Here is a 14,496-nt window from a genome sequence, read left to right as displayed (position 1 = left end):
CGAGGGTTTGAACTGAGCGCTCGCTATGTTTTAGATAATTATGAAAAGTTTGCAATCAACTGGATATGACTTTCAGCCATGAATGGTGGGATAGAACTCAGAGATATCATGATACCATTCCTCGAGGCTGAGTCCTCGTGATCACAGCCATCGGAAATCTAATGTGCAGATATCACAGTGGAGAAAATATAGATTGTATGATTTTGTTCCTAGGGACAGTTAGGCATATATAGGATATTAACTTTGAGGGTGTATTTTATCTATCTATCTATCTATCTATCTATCTATCTATCTATCTATCATCTATCTATCTATTTATTTATTGGAGAGTGTTTTGACAGTAAGAAAGATAATGTCACTTGAATTTCATATTTTCTTTGGAGTCTGAAGCTTAAAATTAAATCAGAATTTCAAGGCTTTCATTCCTCATGAATAGGCAGAAAGTTTCCACAAATATCTTATGAATGGAAATGGCCAAGTTTCATGCAGTGCTATTATCGAGCCCTTTAGCAGGATTTTCAGCTGATTTCAGTTCCCGCTGTTACAGTTCTGTACTTGACTTCTACGGGGCTGTGCTTCAGCGTTAGAAACCAGCCACGAAGGTTCGATATTCCAGAATCACTTGGCATAACAATTAGCAGGGCCCCCCGTATACTGGATCTAGTGAAATAAGCCAAGTGCATTGTTCAGGAGAGCAACTGTGGTATAAGGTGACCTCGAATTATTTACATTAAATTCATAAAAAATAGGTGTCATTATTTCATAATGTGAGATCAAATTCGCAAAGATGACTATACTTTATTTTTTATCACTGGAAAGAGCTGAAATATTTTTAAAACATCAGTAATATTTATTCGCCAAAATATCATAAATATTTTCAGTGCAAAAGAGTATATGTTGAATATAGCTACATCTTCCCAAACATCCGCCTCCTTGCTGATTGAAACATATGAGCATATAATTATCTAATGGTTTTGACTTTGGGTGTTTTCTATACTGAATACCGTGATTTATAATAATTTCTAAAATGTATTTGTACCTCAGTGCTTTCTCGTGTGAATTCTTTGACGTTTATTTACATTAGATTTTCAATTAAATACTTTCCTGTGTTTATTGGTCTGTAAGGCTCTATTTAGTATGAACTCTGAGGGTTTTAAGATGTGTGTCGATCCACGTGTCTGTCTCGATGCCAACACCATGATGTTTTGATTTCTATACATTCGTAATATGGTTTGCAATTAGGAAGCATGATGCTTCCAGCTGTGTTCTTCTTTTGAAAGGCTGCATTGGCTATTCGAGGTCTTTGTGGTTTCAAAAATCCCTTCAGATATAATAGATGTAGAAGGACCTTTGCCTCTGGTTCCTGGGAGGTGGCCTCTAGTTCTTCGGAATTTTCTGACTGATTGAAGTGTATTTCTTATTGGTAGTGGTTTCTGCTAGCAAGCTGACTCACTGCAGGTTTCTCAGTAGCTTATGTCAACGAGATGAGTCAGGGTGGAGGCTGGCCATGACAGAAAGACCAACATGATTAGAGGTCGAGGCTGTGAGCCATGTGATAGCAGTGTGACCTCTGGGGAGAGGCGAAGGGGCTGTGGGTCGCATTCAGCTGAGCAGCCAGGGATCCAGCTAAGCACGTGTATGTAATCAAACTTCAATCCCGTCCGAGCTCTGAACCCCGAAGCTCGGGTGAGCTTCCTGCTTGGCAGTCTGCTGCGTGTTGTCGCCCACCAGCACGTGAGGACGGGCACACATCCCGACCCCCCAGAAAGAGGACAAAAAATCCTCTATGTCTGGAAACCCCCAAGCTTGTCTTTCACATCCCTTCTTCTGGCTGGTTCTAATTTGTATCTTTTTGCCACAACAAACTCTAATTATAAACGCCGTGATTTCCTGTGCTGTGTAAGTTCTTTCGGTGAGTTAATGAACCTGAACAAGTAGTGGGAACCCCCAGATTTGGAGCCAGGTGGTTAGATCTGAGGATGGCCTCAGGAACCCCAGACTGCGCCCTTAACCTGTGGCCCGACTCTGGGTAGCTGGTGTCAAAAGTCATTGCAGATATTTTTTAAACAAAATCTACAAAAGACACTTTTTACCCATCATACAATTTACGATTGCTCCCTTTTTTCTGAGCTCACATCACCAAAAAATGATATCATCAGTGTGGAATTAGCCACTCATTCTTCATGCATGCGTGTTTCTTGATTAAGTGAAAGGCAAGCATCATGCAGTCTAAGACAAAGGAAATCTGTTATTACATCATTCTGCTTAATAATTAAAGAAATGAAAGAACAGAGGCTCCGATATTAGCTCGTCTTGGATAATTATGAGGAAAGCATACCAACCATACCATCCTCGACCCAGATCACCATTTCTTACTCAGGGAATCTAGAAAATGGTCCCAAGTCTAATTAAAACCATGCAATCAATGCGAGCACTTAACGGCTCCATCTCCTCAGCTGAACCCAAAGGCCGGAGTTAAGTTCGTAAGTTAACCGACTTGGGTTTGAGCTGCAAGTCTCAGTATTAAAATAGCGCTGAACAGAACTGTAACCAGCAATCACGCGTCCTCCTCTGCCCACCTTCACATTTCAGTGACCAGAATGCCTGACAATTTGCAAATTGATAGATGCTTTCTTGGACTGTTGTTATTTTCCGATGACACGAAAGAACTTCCTTTGCCAAAAATAGAATTAAACAAACAACAGAAGCAACATGAAGATGGAAAATTCAAGTTTTCTGTGTAAAATAACACAGATCAATTCAATCTTTTTACTATAAATGTTATAAAATTGTAAACTGCTGAGGAAAAAGTAATTGGAACACTATGAACGTAAACGGTGCATAATTTGATTGAAGTTTTTAGAAATTATTGAGCAGAACTTCAAGAAGTGAGTCATTTAAAATATGCATTGAAAACAATGCAAAGCAGAAAAATGGAGTTAGGTCCAGCCGAGTATAGTTATTCAGAACATCCTGTGAAATCTTACTCACCACTTTCATATTAAATTTAGATTTGAAAAAAAAAAAAAAAAACTCTTTGAGAACAAGCTATATTTAGAGATATAGTACCATTCACAAGGCCTGAGAAGTAAATAGGTTTATTTAGCATTGATGTATATGAAAAGCGCAAAGGCATTTTATGATAAATAGAGGACAGTTTTCTAGTCTAAAAAAACTAGACTTTTTTTTTAAGTCAGTATATTGGGAAAAGAAAAACCTTGCAGAATTTATATGTACACTAAGTGATTTCAGAATCAACTTTGTATTGCTAAATATATTCTATTACTTTAGCTAGAGATTTCCGGCATTTTAAAATATACTGAAAAGTGAATGTTGAGATAACCATTAAAAATAAGAAGATGTATTTTGATTCTGGAAGAAAGAAAAACCACATATATTTCATAATCTACCTTTCAACTAATTTCTCACCTCCTGCCCATACGTAGCCTAGTCTCTAGTCACACATTTTCCTTAAATTTGCCATATACTGTCAAGCTTCATGCTCTTGCTAATTGAGTAGTCTCACCTAGATGAAGTTTGATTCTTTCCTGGAACTTGATAAATAATGTTTTAGAGTCTGACATGGGGCTGCACGGATCCCTGCGTCTGACTGAATCTTACGATCATCAGTATAGCCTTGCCTGTGGACGTTCAAACCCCATCACTTGGCATCAAGTCCGCTGACAGGTAACAGACCCGGGGAAGTAGCCGTGCAGCACTGGCCGCACGGTGACGCATCCTTTAGCATAAAATGATGATTTCAAAGCATAAGCTTGGTAAGCAAGCTATTGAAAGTTATCACAAAGGAAACATCATGTTTATGATAATTAGGCTCATTGAAATTGGAAGCCTCTCTGCTATACTAAGAAAAATAAAGCCCTTGAAGTCTGAGTCACTTCAACATTTATCAATTTCAAGTTCTAATTTGTACAGGGAAACGTAAAATTACTTCACATATTTTCATTCACATGTTAAAGACTATTTAACTCATTTTTAATGGGGCAAATAGGCAGATGAGACAATGGGCTCACAATTTATACTTCGTAATTCAAGAAGTATAAATTTGTGTAAAGAAAGGTTGAAACGATGATGTACGGACAGACATAAAACTCACTTTCTCCATACAAGGAGGAGAAGACAATTGAATGTCCCTCAGAGATGCTTCATTTGCATGTCCATAGATGAGCATTATTTTGCATTGCTGTAAGTCGTCATCACCATAAAGAACTTCAAAATACCCACCAGCGGAGAAAGAAGGATGTCGGCTGTAAGGATGTGTTCTAAACGGTGCACTTTTCCACTAAAGATATCTAGTACTTTTTTTCTGCTTATTTCAGTTTTTATTAGCGTCTCCCCTTTGTGACTAAAAATATCTTTCCGTGAAAGGTGACCCTTAATCGGAAGTTCAAGTTGGTCTCATTAGGTTTGCCCTCAATACTCACTTAGGTAAAAGAAGAATATTTATTTACCAATGAGTCTTTTCAAATTTGCTTTGCTGGCCTTCTTTACAAGAAAACAGATTGTACTTATAAAAGCCTTTATTATTTGTTCTCTTGACTCGAAGAAACCAAATCTGAGGAAAATCTCTCCGCCAGATTTTTACCTGTGACACCCCTGAATTCCATTCTTCTCACAGTCCCTGAAATACCGTGGGGCTCCTTGCCTGGTAGCGGGGACCTTCGTCAGCACTTATAAAGCTGGAACCCTGCCAGCCAGGCGAGGCTTCCTGAGCGGGGTTCATGAGTATTGGCTCCTCAGGGAAGATTGTTCTATCTAAATAATGAGCATCATTCTCAAGTGCAGCGTTACAGGCCAGGCCTTGGTTGTATAATCAAGTCTTTCATTATAGTATGATAAAAAAAAAAAAAAAGTGGACAGATTCTTAGTAAATATATCGCCATAGGAAGCAAAGAGATTCAAGGAGCGTTTTGATTTGGGAAAGAGATGGTCAGTTAAAAAAACAAATAATTTAAAAATGTTTTACTTTAATTAAAAAAAAAAAAACTGTCTACTAAGTTGTTCTGATTCCCCAAGAGCTGAAGAAGCAAAGGGGTCTCCTTATTTATTTGGAACTAGAAGATCAAGAAACAATAACAATACAACATTCCAGGTAAATAAACACCATCATCCCTTATGGGTGCGGTCCGTCCTGCGTGGTTAACTGCTGGTAGGTTGGATCTTGAGCGAGTGGTCTAGTGAAGTGGTTGACTCGTAACATAAAAGGTCCTAAGACACTCTGCGTTTGTCCCTGGGACAGCTCTGGGCGATGCCACCAGTGCCTGTTCCACGTGTTTGTTGGGTCGTAGTACAGCCGCTGTGCATGGGGCTCCACCTTGTTGAAGGCACGAACCCTGCTCTGTCGCCGGCTGCAGAACCTCCACGGAAGCGTGAGGTGAAGCAGAACCTTCCTGGAGGTGACAGAGACTGGAGGTGGCTGGATTCATTCATCCGTGCTAATTTTCACTGTGAAAGGCCTGCTGGGAGTTGGTGACGAGACAGTGTGGCTGACGAGGAGATCTGGGACCTTCCGTGGCTTGCTACAGAGGACGATAGAGCCATTTCGAAAAACATTTTAGGACAAAAACATCTCTAATTATAGTAAGTCTCATTTCAAAGAACACAGTGAGTATTTAGTCTGATTTATATAAATGGAAGAACAATTTTTACAGAGGAAAATGTTGATATATATAACATACAAGAAACCTAAGACGTGATATATATATGTATACATATTATATCTATACACACACACATATATAAAATTATAATGTGATATCCCAAGAATAATAAGAACACTAAGTCAGGAGAGACTCTAGTCCGACAGTAGGCCTCCGACTCCGAAGATAGGTCTCATGTGCATCCCTCATTTGAAAACCACTAGCATAGAAGATGCTAGATTTGGATTTAAAAAGTTAAGTTGTGAACCAGTCAACATTTTAAATAACTGAAATTAGGACCGATGATAATATGCCATTGCCGCCTTTTATGTTAAGTAAAGCATCACCGGCTCCGATACATACAAGAAAATTTGACAGAATTTTCATGCTAACTCCTTCAGTGTTTTCTCCAAGTCTAAAAGATATTATAAAAAGTGAGGGCATGGATGAAACTCTAGGGACTTCTCTTAAAGCATGCCATTTTAAATCATTGATATAAATAGCACTGTACGTATTTAGCTTTTACCTAAGGAAAGTTAAGTATGGCTTCTGATTAACTATCTCTTCCAGCCTAGCTTATCATCGGCAATATCAGGCGAGCAGACATGTTTCTAACAGCTCCACATTTATAGGGTGAAAGAACAAATCTGTGTGATTTTCCCAGGGGACCAATGGTGATATCTCAAAATTAGTTTTTGGTACAAAAAATGTCCTAGATATTGTTTTAGTTTATTTGTTTATTTCTTAGATCAAGATCTGATCTGGGAAGTTGCCCCCCCTCCAAAAAAAAAAAAAGTTATCCAAGATTTGGACACTTGATTAAAAGAGAGTCATGAGTGTTTGAGAAACAATGCATGGTTACCCGTTTTATTCAAGTGACAATAAAACATTTGATAATAAACATACAAGGTAACGCAGTCATAAAAAACAGCTCTTTCATATCAGACTTCTTTGTTTCCTTAAATAATCCAGGACATGATGGAGTGAACATAAAAACAAACAAACGAACAAACAAACAAAAAACAGTAAATTACTGACGGAAAACACAGAATCTAGGCAGATTACACAGAAAAAAATATTTCTTCATGTTAAAAAGTCAATGAGCAATAAATCATGTAAACAGGTCCACCAAAATTGGTTCGACTTTGCTAAGATTTTAAGATATTTCATAACTTTTTAGGTTCATATTATAAAAAAGTAAAATTTATTTTTCAAGTTTAATGTTATTTATTGTTTGCTTATATTCTGTAACAAACTGAAAATTTACTTTAAAATACATCAGAAGGGTCTGTGAGGTTAGATTAATTTCATAATACCAAAGTCATTAATATATGATGCATCTCTTGTTATACTAAAATGAATCAATCAATATATTTTTTTTTAATTCTCAGTTTCAATTTGAACATGATAAATATTGATTGTTTTCCTCACAAAGACAAAAATTGAAGGGAGGGTCATCAAAACGTTTTAACAGTCAATTAAAATTTGGAGGTCTGGAGACAAAATGGGAACCCACACGCACACAACACACACACACGCGCGCGCGCGCACGCACACACTCACACACCTCTTTCTCTTCAAAATCAAAAAATAAACATCCACAGTTCATTCTATATCTGTATCGCTGGTGCTACTAAGTCTAGAGTCAACCACTTGTATTGACGATGCCTTTTAACCAACGCAAGTCACCATCAGCAGGGTGACCAGCTCATCCTGATTATCTGGTTTTCACCACCGAAATGCCCACATCCCAAGGAAACCTCTCAGCCACAGGCAGCCGGGCAGCAGGCGAGCAGGAATTGAAATTGATTTAAGCTTAATAGATAAATGAACAAAAAGAGGCTGCCAGAGCAGGCGTTCTATTGCTTCTCATTCAACAGACGAGACCTCTATAAATCATCAATGCGTGTAACAAACACTCAGAGTATAGAAGTAGACTTCAGTCATCACTGCCGCCATAGAGAATAACTTATCAAAAACAAATTAACAGCAACAAAAAATCCTAAAACTAAAACAAAACACATTATAGAAAGGGAAAGTTAAAATTAGAAAAAATACGGGTTTTATTTCTACTTTGTATTTGACGAGCTGGGGGCCAAGAAATGGCAAGCCCAGTCTAAGCTGCCCATAAGGTCACCCAGCTTTTAGGTAGATTGTTTCAGCATCGAGACGTAGTTGACACATAATATATAAATTTAAGGCGTACAATGTAATGATTCGCTATACGTATATATCGCGAAATGATCACCAGTTTCTTTAACACCCAACACCTCACATTCCAGAGTAAATTTATAATTTTCATGTAGCTAAAACTGGACACCTGTAAAAGATTTAATTAACTTCTTAATGAGGACACTTGGCAGGTAGTTACGACCAAAGCCAGGATATTTTATTAGGGTTAAATTTATTATATACGAAAATATATTAAATAGTGTGTTATAATAGTATTTTATAATTAATGACATTTATAAATCAGTTTCTCCATTTTTAAAATTGAAATTTAATTGAGCTTTAAACTTCCGTCCCAAAGAGGTGTTTAAGTTTTCTCTTGTGTATCTTCACGTCTGGGTAGTTTTATCTCAAGCCCGTGTCTTTGTCATCACTGACGTCAGTATTCGCGCTGGGGCCTAATTTGAAGTTGACTTTAAAGAATCGACCTTTCTGATTCAGAAGACATTTGTCTGCGCTGCACTCGATGAACAAAACCACTCGGCAGAGCCAGTTTCAAATTCTCGTGCTGTCACACAGAACCCATCTTCGTTCTATTCGCCATGACTGAAATGGGTAGCATGAGTTGTCGCACCTGTCGCCAGGTCCGCCGACCCCCGCGGGACGCACCGCGCCTCCATGGGCTGCAGTCGCCCCCGAAGGCCGACTTCTTCCCCTCGTCTTGTGCCACTGACCTCGGCCCCAGCAGAAATGGGCAGGCGGACAGTCAGAGAGCCGCGCAAAGATGGACTGCAGGGAAGGACAGTGGGGAGAAGAGAATGCGTTTTCATAAGAGCCACGCGGAACTTGACTTCGACCCTTTCTACTTGAACGCTAAAGACGGCGACCTGCCCAAGGATGTATTAATGGAGCCATTTCCTGCCTCATTGATGAAAAGGGTCCACGCAGCCCTTCACACCGCCTGATTATCTCCCTGGTATCATTTTACTTGAGAACCACTCTATTTAACTGGGTGAATTCAAAACTAGTTGGCAACGTCGAAATATTATTAATTTCAACACACACCTGCTAATATCCAGGTTTTTACATAAATGAGATTTATTAAAGTTATGTGTATCATATATTTAGAAAAGCATATTCAGCCCACTTTGCTGATGAAAAATGCCCGTCATATAAATAAATTCGCAAAGCCAACCCCTGCTGTCAAACCGATCTTATTCAGGTAGGAAAAACTCCAACACCATTTTTCAATTTAATAAGTATGTTAATACTTATTTTAAGGAATATTATAAAATGTATTGAAAATAAAGGGTTTTTTGTGACATATTATTGAAAGCACTCAAGCCAAGATGACTATGATTTTAAAAAATTAGACTGAACATACGGTTTATCAGAACAATTTTAAGAGAGAAGACACTCTTAATAAGTGATATGAAACATTGATATGAAGCCATATAAAGTAGAATGAAAAATTGGTATGAAACAAAACCGTCCTGATTAAACTTAGCCATACGATGGTTGTATTCATTTCCGTGACAAATTTAAAAAGCACAAAAACATTCATAGGCTAATTCTTATGTCTGCGATGTTCATTGCAGTCCACTTCACTGTCTCTGGTCTGCAGTTAAGGAGAATACCCAGCAAGCGACCATTTTTTAAAATGTCTTTTTGGTACCCAAAGAGAATTTTATACTCTGAGGCAACACATGGCACCAAGGTTTGGGTTCGGTGAGAGTCATGCTTTCTTTCTAAATGTGGGAAGAGGAAAATGAGAGACAGAGGAGAATTTGAAGAATGTCTCAAGGGCATGGCCTCCGGCAGGTCAATGACAAAAAGCTTTTCATTCAGACATTAACGACATGGGCACCGATGACTTTAAAATCGCAATCACTCGGATGTCCTCCATGGGCCCTCCAAGGCGCAGGCACCCAGGCAGGAGACGATGGAGCAGTTGTCCCATTTAATTGATTAAATGATAAATGTAGTACCAAATGGCAAGACAAGAAATTCCTGAAAACTGTTTCATGTCTGGATCCGCGGGCGTCATCTCTCGTACGGCTCCTATATTAATCCGATTTTTAATTTCCAGCTATGTAGTATGTTAAGTGACAGAAAATATTCCTATAAGTGTGCTTTCTAGTTATGTTTTGCTTCTGATAGTTATTTAACTTTCTGCTTCAGATTGGAAAATTAAACATAGGAAAATCCTTTCTTGTCTGATTATTGGTTTAGCTAGGATGGGTGTATTTATATTAATGAGGAAAAGACATCTTGTACGATAATTTAAAAAAAAAACTGTTAGTATAATTCAGGTCAAACAGAGTCAACCAGAGATATTTTACTAAATGTTATGAACCATTCAGAGAGTCTTTCATTTTATATGCTTATAAAAGTGGTATTATTCTATTTTTCTGTTAGAAATGTTTTTAAAAATAGAACAAAACTGAAGTCCCAAATGAATCATACAGAAACAGGCAAAGTTACTTTACTCTCCTGGCTAAACGGTGCAAAAATATGCATTGGTTTTTTTTTAAGAGATTGAAAATGGTATCTAAATTGCTATAATTTCTGTTGCATTCAAGTAGCTATGTCTAAGAAAGAAAAAATTGGTTTAAATTTAATTAAACGTACTCTATACTTTCCAAAAAGCAGATATGCCCTGAAATTAAATAATTATGGTGGACATTTTCAAAGAATGACCTTAAAATATAATTTCCTCTCAGCTCAGTGTTACTCAAAATGATAAACTATGTCAGAATGAAAATCACCCTTATTACGTGGGAGATCACTTTTTCTTTGAGACACCTGGCCTCTATTTTTTTTTCAGTTAATTACATTTCACAAAGAAAGGGGCTCTATTTGTCTATGTTTATAACATGCAGTTGAACTTCCTTGATTTCAATAGCAACCACAGTGTTTGCAGGAATGAGCGAGTTTTTTCGTTATTTTTTTTTTCACCTATGAGATGTTAAAGAACCATCTCACAGAGAAGAGCAAGAAATTAAATGATAAAAATCGATGTGAAAAGTGATCGGTCTGTAATTTAGGACATCCAAAGCCCTAAATGGTATTTAATAGAATTTCCCGAAACAGATCAGGTTATCACATCTTCATTCTGCAGTTGCAAAAATCTTGTTAAAAATCTATTCAATAAAGGTTTTGGACCTCGGTTGCTTCTTCATTGCAAGTAATTTTTAAAAGTAATGAATTTCTGTCTGCCCTATGCAAATGCCTGAGCGGATGGACCAGTCATCTCATGATCATAATGAGACTGCCCACGTAGTTGTGTAATTTTCTTCCAAATTAGGAAAAGAAGCTTTGCCCATTATGATATTCTTTAAAAAACAAAAAACCTTTGAAAATACCGTGCTATCTATTTTTACCCTTATTTCCTCCTGTTTGAAGAAAAAAAAAAACCTGATGGGATTTTAGAAGTTTAGATAGCCTATTAAAATGAACTCACGTCTATATGACACTAACGTGTATTTTCCTCAATAACTTTTTTTTTTTTTTAATGTCCACGTAACGGCTGGAAAACATGCTGGTTAACGTGACCTAACGTGAACGTGAGCGCGGTTTTCGCTGGCAGTGGAACCGCTAACCGTTTTCTGTCCTTGAATCATTGCCTCCTTCTTCGGGCTGGTTTGTGTGAAGCGTTTTACCTTGCACACTGCGGTTATTCAAGTTAATAATATGTTTTCTTTCCATTTATTTGTGCTCTAATAAGTACCATGTTTTCCTCGATAGGTCGTATTTGCAAGCATTCATTTTTAAACTTAATATGACCGTTTTAAGTGAATTTAAATATGGAATTAGCCGTTGAGTCAAAGTCGAGTTTGTCACTTCAAAACCGTAAATGTGACAGATGAAGTGACGTGAATTGATTCGTGGCCCTTTATTTATTCCCCGCTCCCTGCCTTTCTTTCACAAAGTGCTGTTTACCGAGATCTGTGTACTGAAGATATGACAAAAATTAGAAAATGCTCTGGGCCTCCAGGAGCAAACATGAATCAGGTAGATTAACGCCAAATTCAAAATCCAGACTGCACTTCTTTTACGATTACATTTGCAGCACGCACAAAATTAGTATTTCGTGCTTCACGACTTGGTTTCTGACCTACATCCTAAATGGCTTTTTACAACAAGTGTGATAAAATGCTCATCGCAAAGGCGTCATGGAGCTGAGTGAATACGTTCGCGGTGTAAGAATGAAAGGCAGCCAAAGGACTCGTCATCGAATAAGAGATTGGAAGTAAAAATTTTGAGGCTAAAATGTGCATTCAAACACAACACACACACACACACACACACACACACACACACACACACACACACACACACACACACACACACACAGCCGTGGCATCACAGGTACCTACTGCCTGGCCTCCCTACCCCATGACGATAAGATAATTCATCTCCCCACCTAGTGGCATGAGCTACAGGACGTCGTGTGTTATTTCTTACTGCATCGAGACGGTTTCTCACAGGCAGTTCTGTGTGGTGGGGCTGCTCATGGTCCACCACACTACTTTCAATATTCTCACTATCTCATCATTTTAAACGTAAAAAAAAAGTCTATCTGCCAAGTTACCAAGACCTATTCTGCATTTTTAAAAAATATATCCTTAAATAAATATTTTTATAAACGGCAATATGTTATACACAGTGTCTTGTACATATCTGTAAATGTAACATAGCTTTTAAAATCTGATATCTACATATATTTAAACATCTATATAATTATTGTGAAAGCTTTTTAATATTCCAATTTATAAAAATTGTTATAAATATTATTAGTTTTCTACTCATGAACATTTAGATCCACTATCAAATTAACATCCTTTTGCATTAAAAATTTTCTATGCACCTTTTTGTATATATTCTTAGATATGGATTAAATTTTCTTTGTTAGACTGGCGATGTTGGAATTCATCTATTTTTTTAGAAACAAATTCTGAGATTTTGTTTTATTATTCCTTAGTTTAAAAAAAGTAAAAAATGATGTAGCTTGGTTTCATAATTTCAGGATTGTTTAAAGTGAAAATATAGACTTTCCCTAGCAAACAGAATTATCCCTACCTTCAAACACATGATAGTTTCTCTTCAGTTTCTCAGTTGCCACCAGCATGTAGATATTCCTGAAAAAGTTATCAGCTAGCACCCCAAAATCATAATTACAGAGTTTTTAGCAAGAAGATTCAGTCAGCAAAAGGGTTCTGAATTCATGACTTGGATTGTTGCTTTTTTTTTTTTTTTTTTTGAGAATACTTTGACTAATTTAAGCATATCCAATTTAAATTTCTCACCTATAGCATAGTGGGTTTTAGTGATTCTGAGGTATTCTTACCTCGATATTTAGAGGAAGAATGCTTTGAATGAATGTAGTATTTGAATATTCTGTTGGAAAGGAATTAAAAATTATAAAATGTCAGAAAAAAACTTGGAAATTGAACTAATGTCTATGAGTACTCTTTAGTATGATAATTTCATAAATATGGACAAGAACATGAATATCGGCAATATCGGTTAGGTTATTAAGCCTCTTTTATTTCCACAGATAATATAGTCATTGCAAATTACCTTCTTCAGTATGTTTGCATATTTTTGTTAAAATCAATTTTATTTCATTACAATATGTTATAAATCTTTATTAAAAATCTGTTTCCTGAAAATCACTTTAATATTTTCTGAAAAAAATTAGTTTAAATCAATAGTGACAGATATTCAATCAATACATCTCACATTTTAACAATGTGACCAGAAATGGTGAATAGTAAAACTTCTGAAAAAATGTTCTATTGCGTATTGTTAGTTTTAAAATTCATCTCGTAATAACATCTATAGCTGCCATTCTCAAATAGTGAAAGCTTTCGATTGATAACATGTAAGATGGTTCCATTTTACAGAAAATTCCCCTTCATAGAATATAGAGTAGTGTTTTGGTCCTACAGAATCACCATCATGCGTTCCTCTCAGTCGCAGATTATATGTATTGAACCCAGTCGTGATAACATGCCGAATTAAGAGAAAGAGAGAATGAGTAAATAAACGAGCATATTTCTGGAGATGAAATTTAATTCTGGCAACATCAGAACGGATCGTTTTGTGACAAAGATAAAAACTTCAAATGTGCAATATCCCAAAACGGTAATATCCTAAGATGAAGGAAAAATAGACTAGACTGTTAAATTATTTTCTGCATATTCTTCTGCTAATCTCGTTCCTTTGCAGTAACATTTTTATGAGGTTAGTGTGGCACTTGGGCTTCTTCCTCTCTCTCTCTGCCTCTCTCTCCATCACGACTCTTGGTCAGAATAAGTAATTTTTCACTTCTTCTGTACTAATAAATAAAATTTAAGAAGACGTAGCATTGTGAATGCCAAATTAAATTTTTTTTAAACTACCCCCTCTCCCAAATACAGATTTTGATGGACATATATAGGTTTAAAAAATAACGTGGTATGATAAAATCGTGGTCTATAAAAATAAAGATAACTTCCTTGTAAGAGCAAAAATCTATGAGATTAATATATAATTAGAAAAAAATATATATGTGCCAGCCGAAGCTGAGATTATCATGCTTGCTGATCTTAAGATCCAAAGAAAAATCAATATTACAGAAGACTATTTTTATAGCAGAAAGTCTTTCAGGCTTCTAGAATAATTT

Source organism: Pteropus medius, unplaced genomic scaffold (genome assembly GCF_902729225.1).
Source record: "Pteropus medius unplaced genomic scaffold, Ma_sr-lr_union100, whole genome shotgun sequence".
NCBI lineage: Eukaryota > Metazoa > Chordata > Mammalia > Chiroptera > Pteropodidae > Pteropus > Pteropus medius.
This window is presented reverse-complemented; position numbering follows the sequence as displayed.